Below are 14,072 nucleotides of genomic sequence, written 5' to 3' on the forward strand. Positions count from 1 at the left end.
AATAACCGTCTCGCATTAAAAAAGATCCAGATATAATGTTCATGCTCAACGCTGGCACCAAATAACAATTATTTAGGTCTAATATTAATCCCGAAGGTAGATGTAGAGGTAGCGTGCCGACCGCGATCACATCGACTTTGGAACCGTTTCCCACGCGCATCGTCACCTCGTCCTTTGCCAGTGCCCGCTTATTCCGTAGTCCCTATTTCGAGTTGCAAACATTAGCAACAGAACCAGTATCAAATACCCAGGTGCTACTGCGAGCTCTAGTAAGGTACACATCAATAACATGTATATCACATATACCTTTGTTCACCTTGCCATCCTTCTTATCCGCCAAATACTTGGGGCAGTTCTGCTTCCAGTGACCAGTCTGCTTGCAGTAGAAGCACTCAGTTTCAGGCTTAGGTCCAGACTTGGGTTTCTTCTCCTGAGCAGCAACTTGCTTGCTGTTCTTCTTGAAGTTCCCCTTCTTCTTCCCTTTGCCCTTTTTCTTGAAACTAGTGGTCTTGTTAACCATCAACACTTGATGCTCCTTCTTGATTTCTACCTCCGCAGCTTTTAGCATTGCGAAGAGCTCGGGAATAGTCTTGTTCATCCCTTGCATATTATAGTTCATCACGAAGCTCTTGTAGCTTGGTGGCAGTGATTGGAGAATTCTGTCAATGACGCAATCATCCGGAAGATTAACTCCCAATTGAATCAAGTGATTATTATACCCAGACATTTTGAGTATATGCTCACTGACAGAACTATTCTCCTCCATCTTGCAGCTATAGAACTTATTGAAGACTTCATATCTCTCAATCCGGGCATTTGCTTGAAATATTAACTTCAACTCCTGGAACATCTCATATGCTCCATGACGTTCAGAACGTCGTTGAAGTCCCGATTCTAAGCCGTAAAGCATGGCACACTGAACTATTGAGTAGTCATCAGCTTTGCTCTGCCAGACGTTCATAACATCCGGCGTTGCTCCTGCAACAGGCCTGGCACCCAGCGGTGCTTCCAGGACGTAATTCTTCTGAGCAGCAATGAGGATAATCCTCAAGTTATGGACCCAGTCCGTATAATTGCTACCATCATCTTTCAACTTTGCTTTCTCAAGGAACGCATTAAAATTCAACAGAACAATAGCACGAGCCATCTATCTACAATCAACATAAACAAGCAAGATACTATCAGGTACTAAGTTCATGATAAGTTTAAGTTCAATTAATCAAATTACTTAAGAACTCCCACTTAGATAGACATCCCTCTAATCTTCTAAGTGATTACGTGATCCAAATCAACTAAACCATAACCGATCATCACGTGAGATGGAGTAGTTTTCAATGGTGAACATCGTTTATGTTGATCATATCTACTATATGATTCACGCTCGACCTTTCGGTCTCCGTGTTCCGAGGCCATATCTGCATATGCTAGGCTCGTCAAGTTTAACCTGAGTATTCTGCGTGTGCAAAAACTGGCTTGCACCCGTTGTAGATGGACGTAGAGCTTATTACACCCGATCATCATGTGGTGTCTGGGCACGACGAACTTTGGCAACGGTGCATACTCAGGGAGAACACTTCTTGATAATTTAGTGAGAGATCATCTTATAATGCTACCGTCAATCAAAGCAAGATAAGATGCATGAAAGGATAAACATCACATGCAATCAATATAAGTGATATGATATGGCCATCATCATCTTGTGCTTGTGATCTCCATCTCTGAAGCACCCTCGTGACCACCATCGTCACCGGCGTGACACCTTGATCTCCATCGTAGCATCGTTGTCGTCTCGCCAATCTTATGCTTCCACGACTATCACTAACGTTTAGTAATAAAGTAAAGCATTACATCGCGATTGCATTGCATACAATAAAGCGACAACCATATGGCTCCTGCCAGTTGCCGATAACTCGGTTACAAAACATGATCATCTCATACAATAAAATTTAGCATCATGCCTTGACCATATCACATCACAACATGCCCTGCAAAAACAAGTTAGACGTCCTCTACTTTGTTGTTGCAAGTTTTACGTGGCTGCTACGGGCTTAAGCAAGAACCAATCTCACCTACGCATCAAAACCACAACGATAGTTTGTCAAATAGACTCCGTTTTAACCTTCGCAAGGACCGGGCATAGCCATACTTGGTTCAACTAAAGTTGGAGAGACAGTCGCCCGCAAGCCACCTATGTGCAAAGCACATCGGGGGAACCGGTCTCGCGTAAGCGTACGCGTAATGTTGGTCCGGGTCGTCTCGTCCAACAATGCCGCCGAACCAAAGTATGACATGCTGGTAGGAAGTATGACTTATATCGCCCACAACTCACTTGTGTTCTACTCGTGCATATAACATCAACATAAATAACCTAGGCTCTGATACCACTGTTGTACGAATTTCAAAAAATTTCCTAGGCACACGCAAGATCATGTGATGCATAGCAACGAGAGGGGAGAGTGTTGTCTACGTACCCAACGCAGACCGACTGCGGAAGCGCTGACAGGACGTAGAGGAAGTAGTCGTACGTCTTCACGATCCAACCGATCAAGCACCGAAAGTACGGCACCTCCGAGTTCGAGCACACGTTCAGCTCGATGAAGATCCCCGTACTCCGATCCAGCAAAGTGTCGGGGAAGAGTTCCGTCAGCACGACGGCGTGGTGATGATCTTGATGAACTACAGCAGCAGGGCTTCGCCTAAACTCCGCTACAGTATTATCGAGGAATATGGTGGCAGGGGCACCGCACACGGCTAAGGAATAGATCACGTGGGTCAACTTTTGTGTCTAGAGGTGCCCCCTGCCTCCGTATATAAAGGAGCCAAGGGGGAGGGGTGCGGCCAGCCCTATGGAGGCGCAGGAGGAGTCCTACTCCTACCGGGAGTAGGACCCCCCCCCCCAATCCTATTCCAAATAGGATTCCCAAGGGGGAAAGAGAGAGAAGGGGGGCCGGCACCTCTCCTTGTCCTAATAGGACTAGGGGGAGGGGGGAGGCGCGCAGCCACTTTGGGCTGCCCCTTTCTCCTTTCCACTAAAGCCCATCTAGGCCCATATGGTTCCCGGGGGGTTCCGGTAACCTCCCGGTGCTCCGGTAAAATCCCGATTTCACCCGGAACACTTCTGATATCCAAACATAGGCTTCCAATATATCAATCTTTACGTCTCAACCATTTCGAGACTCCTCGTCATGTCCGTGATCACATCCGGGACTCCGAACAACCTTCGGTACATCAAAATGCATAAACTCATAATATAACTGTCATCGTAACCTTAAGCGTGCGGACCCTACGGGTTCGAGAACAATGTAGACATGACCGAGACACGTCTCCGGTCAATAACCAATAGCGGGACCTGGATGCCCATATTGGCTCCTACATATTCTATGAAGATCTTTATCGGTTAGACCGCATAACTACATATGTTGTTCCCTTTGTCATCGGTATGTTACTTGCCCGAGATTCGATCGTCAGTATCCAATACCTAGTTCAATCTCGTTACCGGCAAGTCTCTTTACTCGTTCCGTAATACATCATCTCACAACTAACATATTAGTTGTAATGCTTGCAAGGCTTATGTGATGTGCATTACCGAGAGGGCCCAGAGATACCTCTCCGACAATCGGAGTGACAAATCCTAATCTTGAAATACGCCAACCCAACATGTACCTTTGGAGACACCTATAGTACTCCTTTATAATCACCCAATTACGTTGTGACATTTGGTAGTACCCAAAGTGTTCCTCCGGTAAACGGGAGTTGCATAATCTCATAGTCATAGGAACATGTATATGTCATGAAGAAAGCAATAGCAACATACTAAACGATCGGGTGCTAAGCTAATGGAATGGGTCATGTCAATCAGATCATTCAACTAATGATGTGACCTCGTTAATCAAAGAACAACACTTCGTTCATGGTCAGGAAACATAACCATCTTTGATTAACGAGCTAGTCAAGTAGAGGCATACTAGTGACACTTTGTTTGTCTATGTATTCACACATGTATTATGTTTCTGGTTAATACAATTCTAGCATGAATAATAAACATTTATCATGATTATAAGGAAATAAATAATAACTTTATTATTGCCTCTAGGGCATATTTCCTTCAGAAGGACGGCGAGGTGAACAAAGGTATATTGGATTTACATGTTATTGATGTGTACTTTACTAGTGATTATAGCAACCCCTCGGTATTTGATACTAGTTCAGTTGCTAAGAGTAGTAACTTAAAATAAGAGTTGCAGAATGAACAGAGACTAGTTAAGGGTGAAGTGACGATGTGTGTTGGAAATAGTTCCAAGAATGATATGATCATCATCGCACACTCCCTATACTTTCGGGATTAGTGTTGAACCTAAATAAGTGTTATTTGGTGTTTGCGTTGAGCATGAATATGATTTGATCATGTTTATTGCAATACGGTTATTCATTTAAGTTAAGAATAATTGTTATTCTGTTTACATGAATAAAACCTTCTATGGTTATACACCCAATGAAAATGGTTTGTTGAATCCCGATCGTAGTGATACACATATTCATAATATTGAAGCCAAAAGATGCAAAGTTAATAATGATAATGCAACTTATTTGTGGCACTGTCGTTTAGGTCATATTGGTGTAAAGCGCATGAAGAAAATCCATGCTGATGGGCTTCTGGAATCACTTGATTATGAATCAGTTGATGCTTGCGAACCATGCCTCATGGGCAAAGATGACTAAGACTCCGTTCTCTAGAACAATGGAGCGAGCAACTGACTTACTGGATATAATACATACTGATGTATGAGGTCCGATGAGTGTTGAGGCTCGCGGCGGGTATCGTTATTTTCTGACCTTCACAGATGATTTGAGCAGATATGGGTATATCTACTTAAAGAAACATAAGTTTGAAACATTTGAAAAGTTCAAAGAATTTCAGAGTGAAGTAGAAAATCAACGTAACAAGAAAATAAAGTTTCTACGATCTGATCGCAGAGGCGAATATTTGAGTTACGAGTTTGGTCTTCAATTAAAACAATGTGGAATAGTTTCACAAACTCATGCCACCTGGAACACCACAGCGTAATGGTGTGTCGGAACGTCATAACCGTACTTTATTTGATATAGTGCAATCTATGATGTCTCTTACCGATTTACCACTATCGTTTTGGGGTTATGCATTAGAGACAGCTACATTCACGTTAAATAGAGCACCATAGAAATCTGTTGAGATGACGCCTTATGAACTGTGGTTTGGCAAGAAACCAAAGTTGCCATTTCTTAAAGTTTGGGGCGGCGATGCTTATGTGAAAAAGTTTCAAACTGATAAGCTTGAACCCAAATCAGAGAAGTACATCTTCATAGGATACCCAAATGAAATTGTTGGGTACACCTTCTATCACAGATCCAAAGGCAAATTTGTTGCTGAGAATAGATCCTTTCTAGAGAAGGAGCTTCTCTCGAAAGAAGTGAGTGGGAGGAAAGTAGAACTTGATGAGGTAACTGTACCTGCTCCCTTATTGGAAAGTAGTTCATCATAGAAATCTGTTCTTGTGACTACTACACCAATTAGTGAGGAAGCTAATGATGATGATCATGTAACTTCAGATCAAGTTACTACCGGACCTCATAGGTAAACCAGAGTGAGATCCGCACTAGAGTGGTACGGTAATCCTGTTCTGGAGGTCAGGACCATGACGAACCTACGACCTATGAGGAAGGGATGATGAGCCCAGATTCCGTGAAATGGCTTGAAGCCATAAAATTTGAGATGGGATCCATGTATGAGAACAAAGTGTGGACTTTGGTTGACTTGCCCGATGATCAGCAAGCCATAGAAAATAAATGGATCTTCAAGAGGAAGACGGACGCTGATAGTAGTGTTACTATCTACAAAGCTAGAATTGTCGCAAAAAGGTTTCCGACAAGTTCAAGGTGTTGACCACGATGAGAGTTTCTCACTCGTATCTATGCTTAAGTCTGTCCGAATCATGTTAGCAATTGCCGCAGTTCATGAAATCTGGCAAATGGATAAACAAAACTGCATTCCTTAATGGATTTATTAAAGAAGAGTTGTATAGGATGCAACCAGAAGGTTTTGTCAATCCTAAAGGTACTAACAAAATATGCAAGCTCCAGCGATCCATCTACGGACTGGTGCAAGCATCTTGGAGTTGGAATATACGCTTTGATAAGTTGATCAAAGCATATAGTTTTATACAGACTTGCGGTGAAGCTTGTATTTACAAGAAAGTGAGTGGGAGCACTACAACATTTCTGATAAGTATATGTGAATGACATATTGTTGATCGGAGATAGTGTAGAATTATTCCGCAAAGCATAAAGGAATGTTTGAAAGAAGTTTTTCAAAGAAAGACCTCGGTAAAGCTGCTTACATATTGAGCATCAAGATCTATAGAGATAGATCAAGACACTTGATAAGTTTTTCAATGAGTACATACCTTGACAAGATTTTGAAGTAGTTCAAAATGGAACAGTCAAAGAAGGAGTTCTTGCCTGTGTTACAAGGTGTGAAGTTGAGTAAGACTCAAAAACCCGACCACGGCAGAAGATAGAGTGAAAATGAAAGTCATTCCCTATGCCTCAGCCATAGGTTCTGTAAAGTATGCCATGCTGTGTACCAGACCTATTGTATACCCTGCCCTGAGTTTGGCAAGGGAGTACAATAGTGATCTAGGAGTAGATCACTAGACAGCGGTCAAAATTATCCTTAGCAGAATAAGGATATGTTTCTCGATTATGGAGGTGACAAAAAGGTTCGTCGTAAAGGGTTATTTCGATGCAAATTTTGACACTGATCCAGATGACTCTAAATCTCAATCTGGATACATATTGAAAGTGGGAGCAATTAGCTAGAGTAGCTCCGTGCAGAGCATTGTTGACATAGAAATTTGCAAAATACTTATGGATCTGAATGTGGCAGACCCGTTCACTAAACTTCTCTCACAAGCAAAACATGATCACACCTTAGTACTCTTTGGGTGTTAATCACATAGCGATGTGAACTAGATTATTGACTCTAGTAAACCCTTTGGGTGTCAGTCACATGTCGATGTGAACTATGGGTGTTAATCACATGGTGATGTGAACTATTGGTATTAAATCACATGGCGATGTGAACTAGATTAATGACTCTAGTGCAAGTGGGAGACTGAAGGAAATATGCCCTAGAGGCAATAATAAATTTATTATTTATTTACTTATATCATGATAAATGTTTATTATCCATGCTAGAATTGTATTAATCGAAAACATAATACATGTGTGAATACATAGACAAACAGAGTGTCACTAGTATGCCTCTACTTGACTAGCTCGTTGATCAAAGATGGTTATGTTTCCTAACCATAGACATGAGTTGTCATTTGATTAACTAGATCACATCATTAGGAGAATGATGTGATTGACTTGACCCATTCCATTAGCTTAGCACTTGATCGTTTAGTTTGTTGCTATTGCTTTCTTCATAACTTATACATGTTCATATGACTATGAGATTATGCAACTCCCGTTTACCGGAGGAACACTTTGTGTGCTACCAAACGTCACAACGTAACTGGGTGATTATAAAGGTGCTCTACAGGTGTCTCTGAAGGTACTTATTGGGTTGGCGTATTTCGAGATTAGGATTTGTCACTCTGATTGTCGGAGAGGTATCTCTGGGCCCTCTCGGTAATGCACATCACTCAAGCCTTGCAAGCATTGCAACTAATAAGTTAGTTGCGGGATGATGTATTACAGAACAAGTAAAGAGACTTGCCGGTAACGAGATTGAACTAGGTATTAAGATACCGACGTTCGAATTTCGGGCAAGTAACATACCGATGACAAAGGGAACAACGTATGTTGTTATGCGGTCTGACCGATAAAGATCTTCGTAGAATATGTAGAAGCCAATATGAGCATCCAGGTTCCGCTATTGGTTATTGACCGGAGACGTGTCTCGGTCATGTCTACATAGTTCTCGAACCCGTAGGGTCCGCACGCTTAAAGTTCGGTGATGATCGTAATTAGGGTTTTTGTGTTTTGATGTATCAAAGGTTGTTCAGAGTCCCGGATGTGATCACGGACATGACGAGGAGTCTCGAAATGGTCGAGGCATAAAGATTGATATATTGGAAGCCTATATTTGGATATCGGAAACGTTCCGGGTGAAATCGGGATTTTACCGGAGTACCGGGGGGTTACCGGAACCCCCCCCCCCCCGGGGGTTATTGGGCCTACATGGGCCATAAGGGTGAAGAGGAGGGCCGGCCAGGGCAGGCCGCCCCCCTAGTCCGAATAGGACAAGGAAGGGGGGGCGGCGCCCCCCTTTCCTCTTTCTCCCTTCCCCCTTCCTTTTCCAACAAGGCAAGAGTAGGACTCCTCCAGGCGCACCCCTAGGGCCAGCCGCACCTCCCCCTCTCCCTCCTTTATATACGGGGGCAAGGGGGCACCCCATGACACACAAGTTGATCTTCGTGATCGTTCCTTAGCCATGTGCGGTGCCCCCTTCCACCATATTCCACCTCGGTCATATCGTAGTGGTGCTTAGGTGAAGCCCTGCGTCGGTAGAACATCATCACCGTCATCACGCCGTCGTGCTGACGAAACTCTCCCTCAATGTTTTGCTGGATCGGAGCTCGAGGGACGTCACCGAGTTGAACGTGTGCAGAACTCAGAGGTGCCGTACGTTCGGTACTTGGATCGGTCGGATCGGGAAGACGTACGACTACTTCCTCTACGTTGTGTCAACGCTTCCGTTGCCGGTCTACGAGGGTACGTAGACAACACTCTCCCCTCTCGTTGCTATGCATCACCATGATCTTGCGTGTGCGTAGGAAAATTTTGAAATTACTACGTTCCCCAACATAGGGTTGGAAACCCTAGGGGTGGGGGCGCCCCACCTGACTTGGGGGGCAAGTCCCCCCTTGGCCGCCGCCCCCCCTTGGAGATGGGATCTCCTAGGGACGGCGCCCCCCTAGGGGCCCTATATATAGTGGGGGGGAGGGAGGGCAGCCGCACCCAAGTCCCTGGCGCCTCCCTCTCCCCTCGTAACACCACTCCCTCTTGTTGGAGCTTGGCGAAGCCCTGCCGAGATCACCGCTGCTTCCACCACCACGCCGTCGTGCTGCTGGATCTCCATCAACCTCTCCTTCCCCTTGTTGGATCAAGAAGGAGGAGATGTCTTCCCCAACTGTACGTGTGTTGAACGCGGAGGTGCCGTCCGTTCGGCACTAGGATCTTCGGTGATTTGGATCACAACGAGTACGACTCCCTCAACCCTGTTCTCTTGAACGCTTCCGCTCGTGATCTACAAGGGTATGTAGATGCACTCCTCTCCCTCATTGCTAGATGACTCCATAGACTGATCTTGGTGATGTGTAGAAAATTTTAAAATTCTGCTATGTTCCCCAACAATTTCCTTTGCTTTTACTTTGCTTTTATTTTACTTTGCATCTTTATCATAAAAATACCAAAAATATTGTCTTATCATATCTATTAGATCTCACTCTCGTAAGTGGCCGTGTAGGGATTGACAACCCCTTATCGCGTTGGTTGCGAGGATTTATTTGTTTTGTGCGGGTATAAGGGACTGGCGCGTAGCCTCCTACTGGATTGATACCTTGGTTCTCAAAAACTGAGGAAAATACTTACGCTGCTTTGTTGCATCATCCCTTCCTCTTCGGGGAAAACCAACAAAGTGCTCAAGAGGTAGCAAGAAGGATTTCTGGCGCCGTTGTTGGGGAGGTCTACGCAAAAGTCAATATACCAAGTACCCATCACATACCCTTATCTCCCGCATTACATTATTTGCCATTTGCCTCTCGTTTTCCTCTCCCCCACTTCACCCTTGCCGTTTTATTCGCCCTCTCTCTCTATCCTCCCTCTCTTTCTCTATTTGCCTCTTTTTTCCCGCTTACTTTTTGGGACAATGAAAGTATACCGCTCAAAATATTATTCGTCTCTATTTCAAAATCGAGCTCTGGCACCTCTACAAATCCCTGCTTCTTGATACGTCTCCAACGTATCTATAATTTTTTATTGTTCCATGCTATTATATTATCTGTTTTGAGTGTTTATGGGCTTTATTATGCACTTTTATATTATTTTTGGGACTAACCTATTAACCCAAAGCCCAGTGCCAGTTTCTGTTTTTCCTTGTTTTAGAGTATCGCAGAAAAGGAAAATCAAACGGAGTCCAATTGACCTGAAACTTCACGGAACTCATTTTTGGACCAGAAGAAGCCCACGGAGTATCGGAGTTGGACCAGGAGAGACCCGGGCAGCCCACGAGGGTAGGGGCACGCCCCCCTGCCTCGTGTATAGCCCGGAGGTCCACCGACGTACTTCTTCCTCCCATATATACCCATATACCCTAAAAACTTCGGGGATCAGAATAGATCGGGAGTTCCGCCGCCATAAGCCTCCGTAGCCACCGAAAACTAATCTAGACCCGTTCCGGCACCCTACCGGAGGGGGCAATCCCTCTCCGGTGGCCATCTTCATCATCCCGGCGCTCTCCATGACGAGGAGGGAGTAGTTCTCCCTCGGGGCTGAGGGTATGTACCAGTAGCTATGTGTTTGATCTCTCTCTCTCTCGTGTTCTTGAGGTGGCACGATCTTGATGTATCGCGAGCTTTGCTATTATAGTTGGATTTTATGATGTTTCTCCCCCTCTACTCTCTTGTAATGGATTGAGTTTTCCCTTTGAAGTTATATTATCGGATTGAGTCTTTAAGGATTTGAGAACACTTGATGTATGTCTTGCGTGGGATACCCGTGGTGACAATGGGGTATTCTATTGATCCACTTGATGTATGTTTTGGTGATCAACTTGTGGGTTCCGCCCATGAACCTATGCATAGGGGTTGGCACACATTTTCGTCTTGACTCTTCGGTAGAAACTTTGGGGCACTCTTTGAGGTTCTATGTGTTGTTTGAATAGACGAATCTGAGATTGTGTGATGCATATCGTATAATCATACCCACGGATACTTGAGGTGACATTGGAGTATCTAGGTGACTGATGTCTACTACACAACCTTCTTCTTGTAGACTTTGTTGGGCCTCCAAGTGCAGAGGTTTGTAGGACAGCAGCAAATTTCCCTCAAGTGGATGACCTAACGTTTATCAATCCGTAGGAGGCGTAGGATGAAGATGGTCTCTCTCAAGCAACCCTGCAACCAAATAACAAAGAGTCTCTTGTGTCCCCAACACACCCAATACAATGGTAAATTGTATAGGTACACTAGTTCGGCGAAGAGATGGTGATACAAGTGCAATATGGATAGTAGATAAAGGTATTTGTAATCTGAAATTATAAAAACAGCAAGGTAACTAATGGTAAAAGTGAGCGTAAACGGTATTGCAATGCGTGGAAATAAGGCCTAGGGTTCATACTTTCACTAGTATAAGTCCTCTCAACAATAATAACATAATTGGATCATATAACTATCCCTCAACATGCAACAAAGAGTCACTCCAAAGTCACTAATAGCGGAGAACGAACGAAGAGATTATGGTAGGGTACGAAACCACGTCAAAGTTATTCTTTCCAATCAATCCGTTGGGCTATTCCTATAAGTGTCACAAACAGCCCTAGAGTTCGTACTAGAATAACACCTTAAGACACAAATCAACCAAAACCCTAATGTCACCTAGATACTCCAATGTCACCTCAAGTATCTGTGGGTATGATTATACGATATGCATCACACACTCTCAGATTCATCTATTCAACCAACACATAGGACCTCAAAGAGTGCCCCAAAGTTCTACCGGAGAATCACGACAAAAACGTGTGCCAACCCCTATGCATAGGTTCATGGGCGGAACCCGCAAGTTGATCACCAAAACATACATCAAGTGAATCACGTGGTATCCCATTGTCACCACAGATACGCACGGCAAGACATACATCAAGTGTTCTCAAATCTTTAAAGACTCAATCCGATAAGATAACTTCAAAGGGGAAACTCAATCCATTACAAGAGAGTAGAGGGGGGAAGAAACATCATAGGATCCAAATATAATAGCAAAGCTCGCGATACATCAAGATCATATCACCTCAAGAACACGAGAGAGAGAGAGAGAGATCAAACACATAGCTACTGGTACATACCCTCAGCCCCGAGGGAGAACTACTCCCTCCTCGTCATGGAGAGCACCGGGATGATGAAGATGGCCACCAGAGAGGGATTCCCCCTCCGGCAGGGTGCCGGAACGGGTCTAGATTGGCTTTCGGTGGCTACGGAGGCTTTTGGCGGCGGAACTCCCGATCTATTGTGCTCTTCGATGCTTTTAGGGTATATGGAGATATATAGGCGGAAGAAGTACGTCAGGGGGCCACGAGGGGCCCACGAGAATGGAGGGCGCGCCCGAGGGGTGGGCGCGCCCCCTGCCTCGTGACCTCCTCGCGGATCCCCCGACGTGCACTCCAAGTCTTCTGGGCTTCTTTCCTTCCAAAAATGAGTTCCGTGAAGTTTCAGGTCAATTGGACTCCGTTTGATTTTCCTTTTCTTCGAAACCCTAAAACAGGGTAAAACCAGAAACTGGCACTGGGCTCTGGGTTAATAGGTTAGTCCCAAAAATGATATAAAAGTGTATAATGAAGCCCATAAACATTCAAAACAGTAGATAATATAGCATGGAGCAATCAAAAATTATAGATACGTTGGAGATGTATCAGTGACATTAGGGTTTTGGTTGATTTGTGTCTTAAGGTGTTATTCTAGTACGAACTCTAGGGCTGTTTGTGACACTTATAGGAATAGCCCAACGGATTGATTGTAAAGAATAACTTTGAGGTGGTTTCATACCCGACCATAATCTCTTTGTTTGTTCTCCGCTATTAGTGACTTTGGAGTGACTCTTTGTTGCATGTTGAGGGATAGTTATATGATCCAATTATGTTATTACTGTTGAGAGGACTTGCACTAGTGAAAGTATGAACCCTAGGCCTTGTTCAACGCATTGCAATACCGTTTGTGCTCACTTTTATCATTAGTTACCTTGTTGTTTTTATATTTTCAGATTACAAAAACATATATCTACCATCCATATTGCACTTGTATCACCATCTCTTCGCCGAACTAGTGCACAAGGTTGTCAGAATCGCGATTCTATTGTACGATTCTACGACTTTACGATCCAAACTAACCCCTCCGATTCTACGACTTTAGTCTCTAGAATCTACGTTTCTACGATCCTGATAGTGAAGATTCTACGATTTGCGATCCTACCATCGGAGCTCCGATTCGATTCAAAATCACGATTCTGACAACCTTGAGTGCACCTATACAATTTACCATTGTATTGGGTGTGTTGGGGACACAAGAGACTCTCTGTTATTTGGTTGCAAGGTTGTTTGAGAGAGACCATCTTCATCCTACGTCTCCTACGGATTGATAAACCTTAGGTCATCCACTTGAGGGAAATTTGCTACTGTCCTACAGACCTCTGCACTTGGAGGCCCAACAATGTCTACAAGAAGAAGGTTGTGTAGTAGACATCAAGCTCTTTTCTGGCGCCGTTGCCGGGGAGTTGAGTGCTTGAAGGTATATCTTTAGATCTTGCAATCGAATCTTTTTGTTTCTTGTTTTATTACTAGTTTAGTTTATAAAAGAAAATCAAAAAAATATGGAATTGAGTTTGCCTCATACGCTTCATCTTTTTAATATCTTTCGTGACAATGATGGAAAGGAAAATTGTGCTCAGGTGCTAGAAGAAGAAGTCTATAAAATGTTTGGCAGTAAATCTTTGAATGATGAGCATGATTGCAATGTTGTTAGTATGAATTCTTTGAATATCCATGATGCTAATGATATGCAAAGCCACAAGCTTGGGGATGCTATGTTTGATGAAGATGATATTTTTTGTTCCCCAAGTCTTGATGAGCAAATTTATTTTGATGATAGCATGCCTCCTATTTATGATGATTATATTGATGAAAGTGGATTTGGAGAGGTCATGACTTTATTTAGTAATGATTCCACTATTTCGAAAGAGGTTCCAATTGATTATGAGAACAAAGCTGCTATCTATGATGATTATTGTGATGACATGTATGCTATAAAGAATAATGATAAACA

This window comes from Triticum urartu, chromosome 2A (assembly GCF_056163025.1).
Source record: "Triticum urartu cultivar PI428250 chromosome 2A, HENAU_Tu73, whole genome shotgun sequence".
Classification (NCBI taxonomy): Eukaryota; Viridiplantae; Streptophyta; class Magnoliopsida; order Poales; family Poaceae; genus Triticum; species Triticum urartu.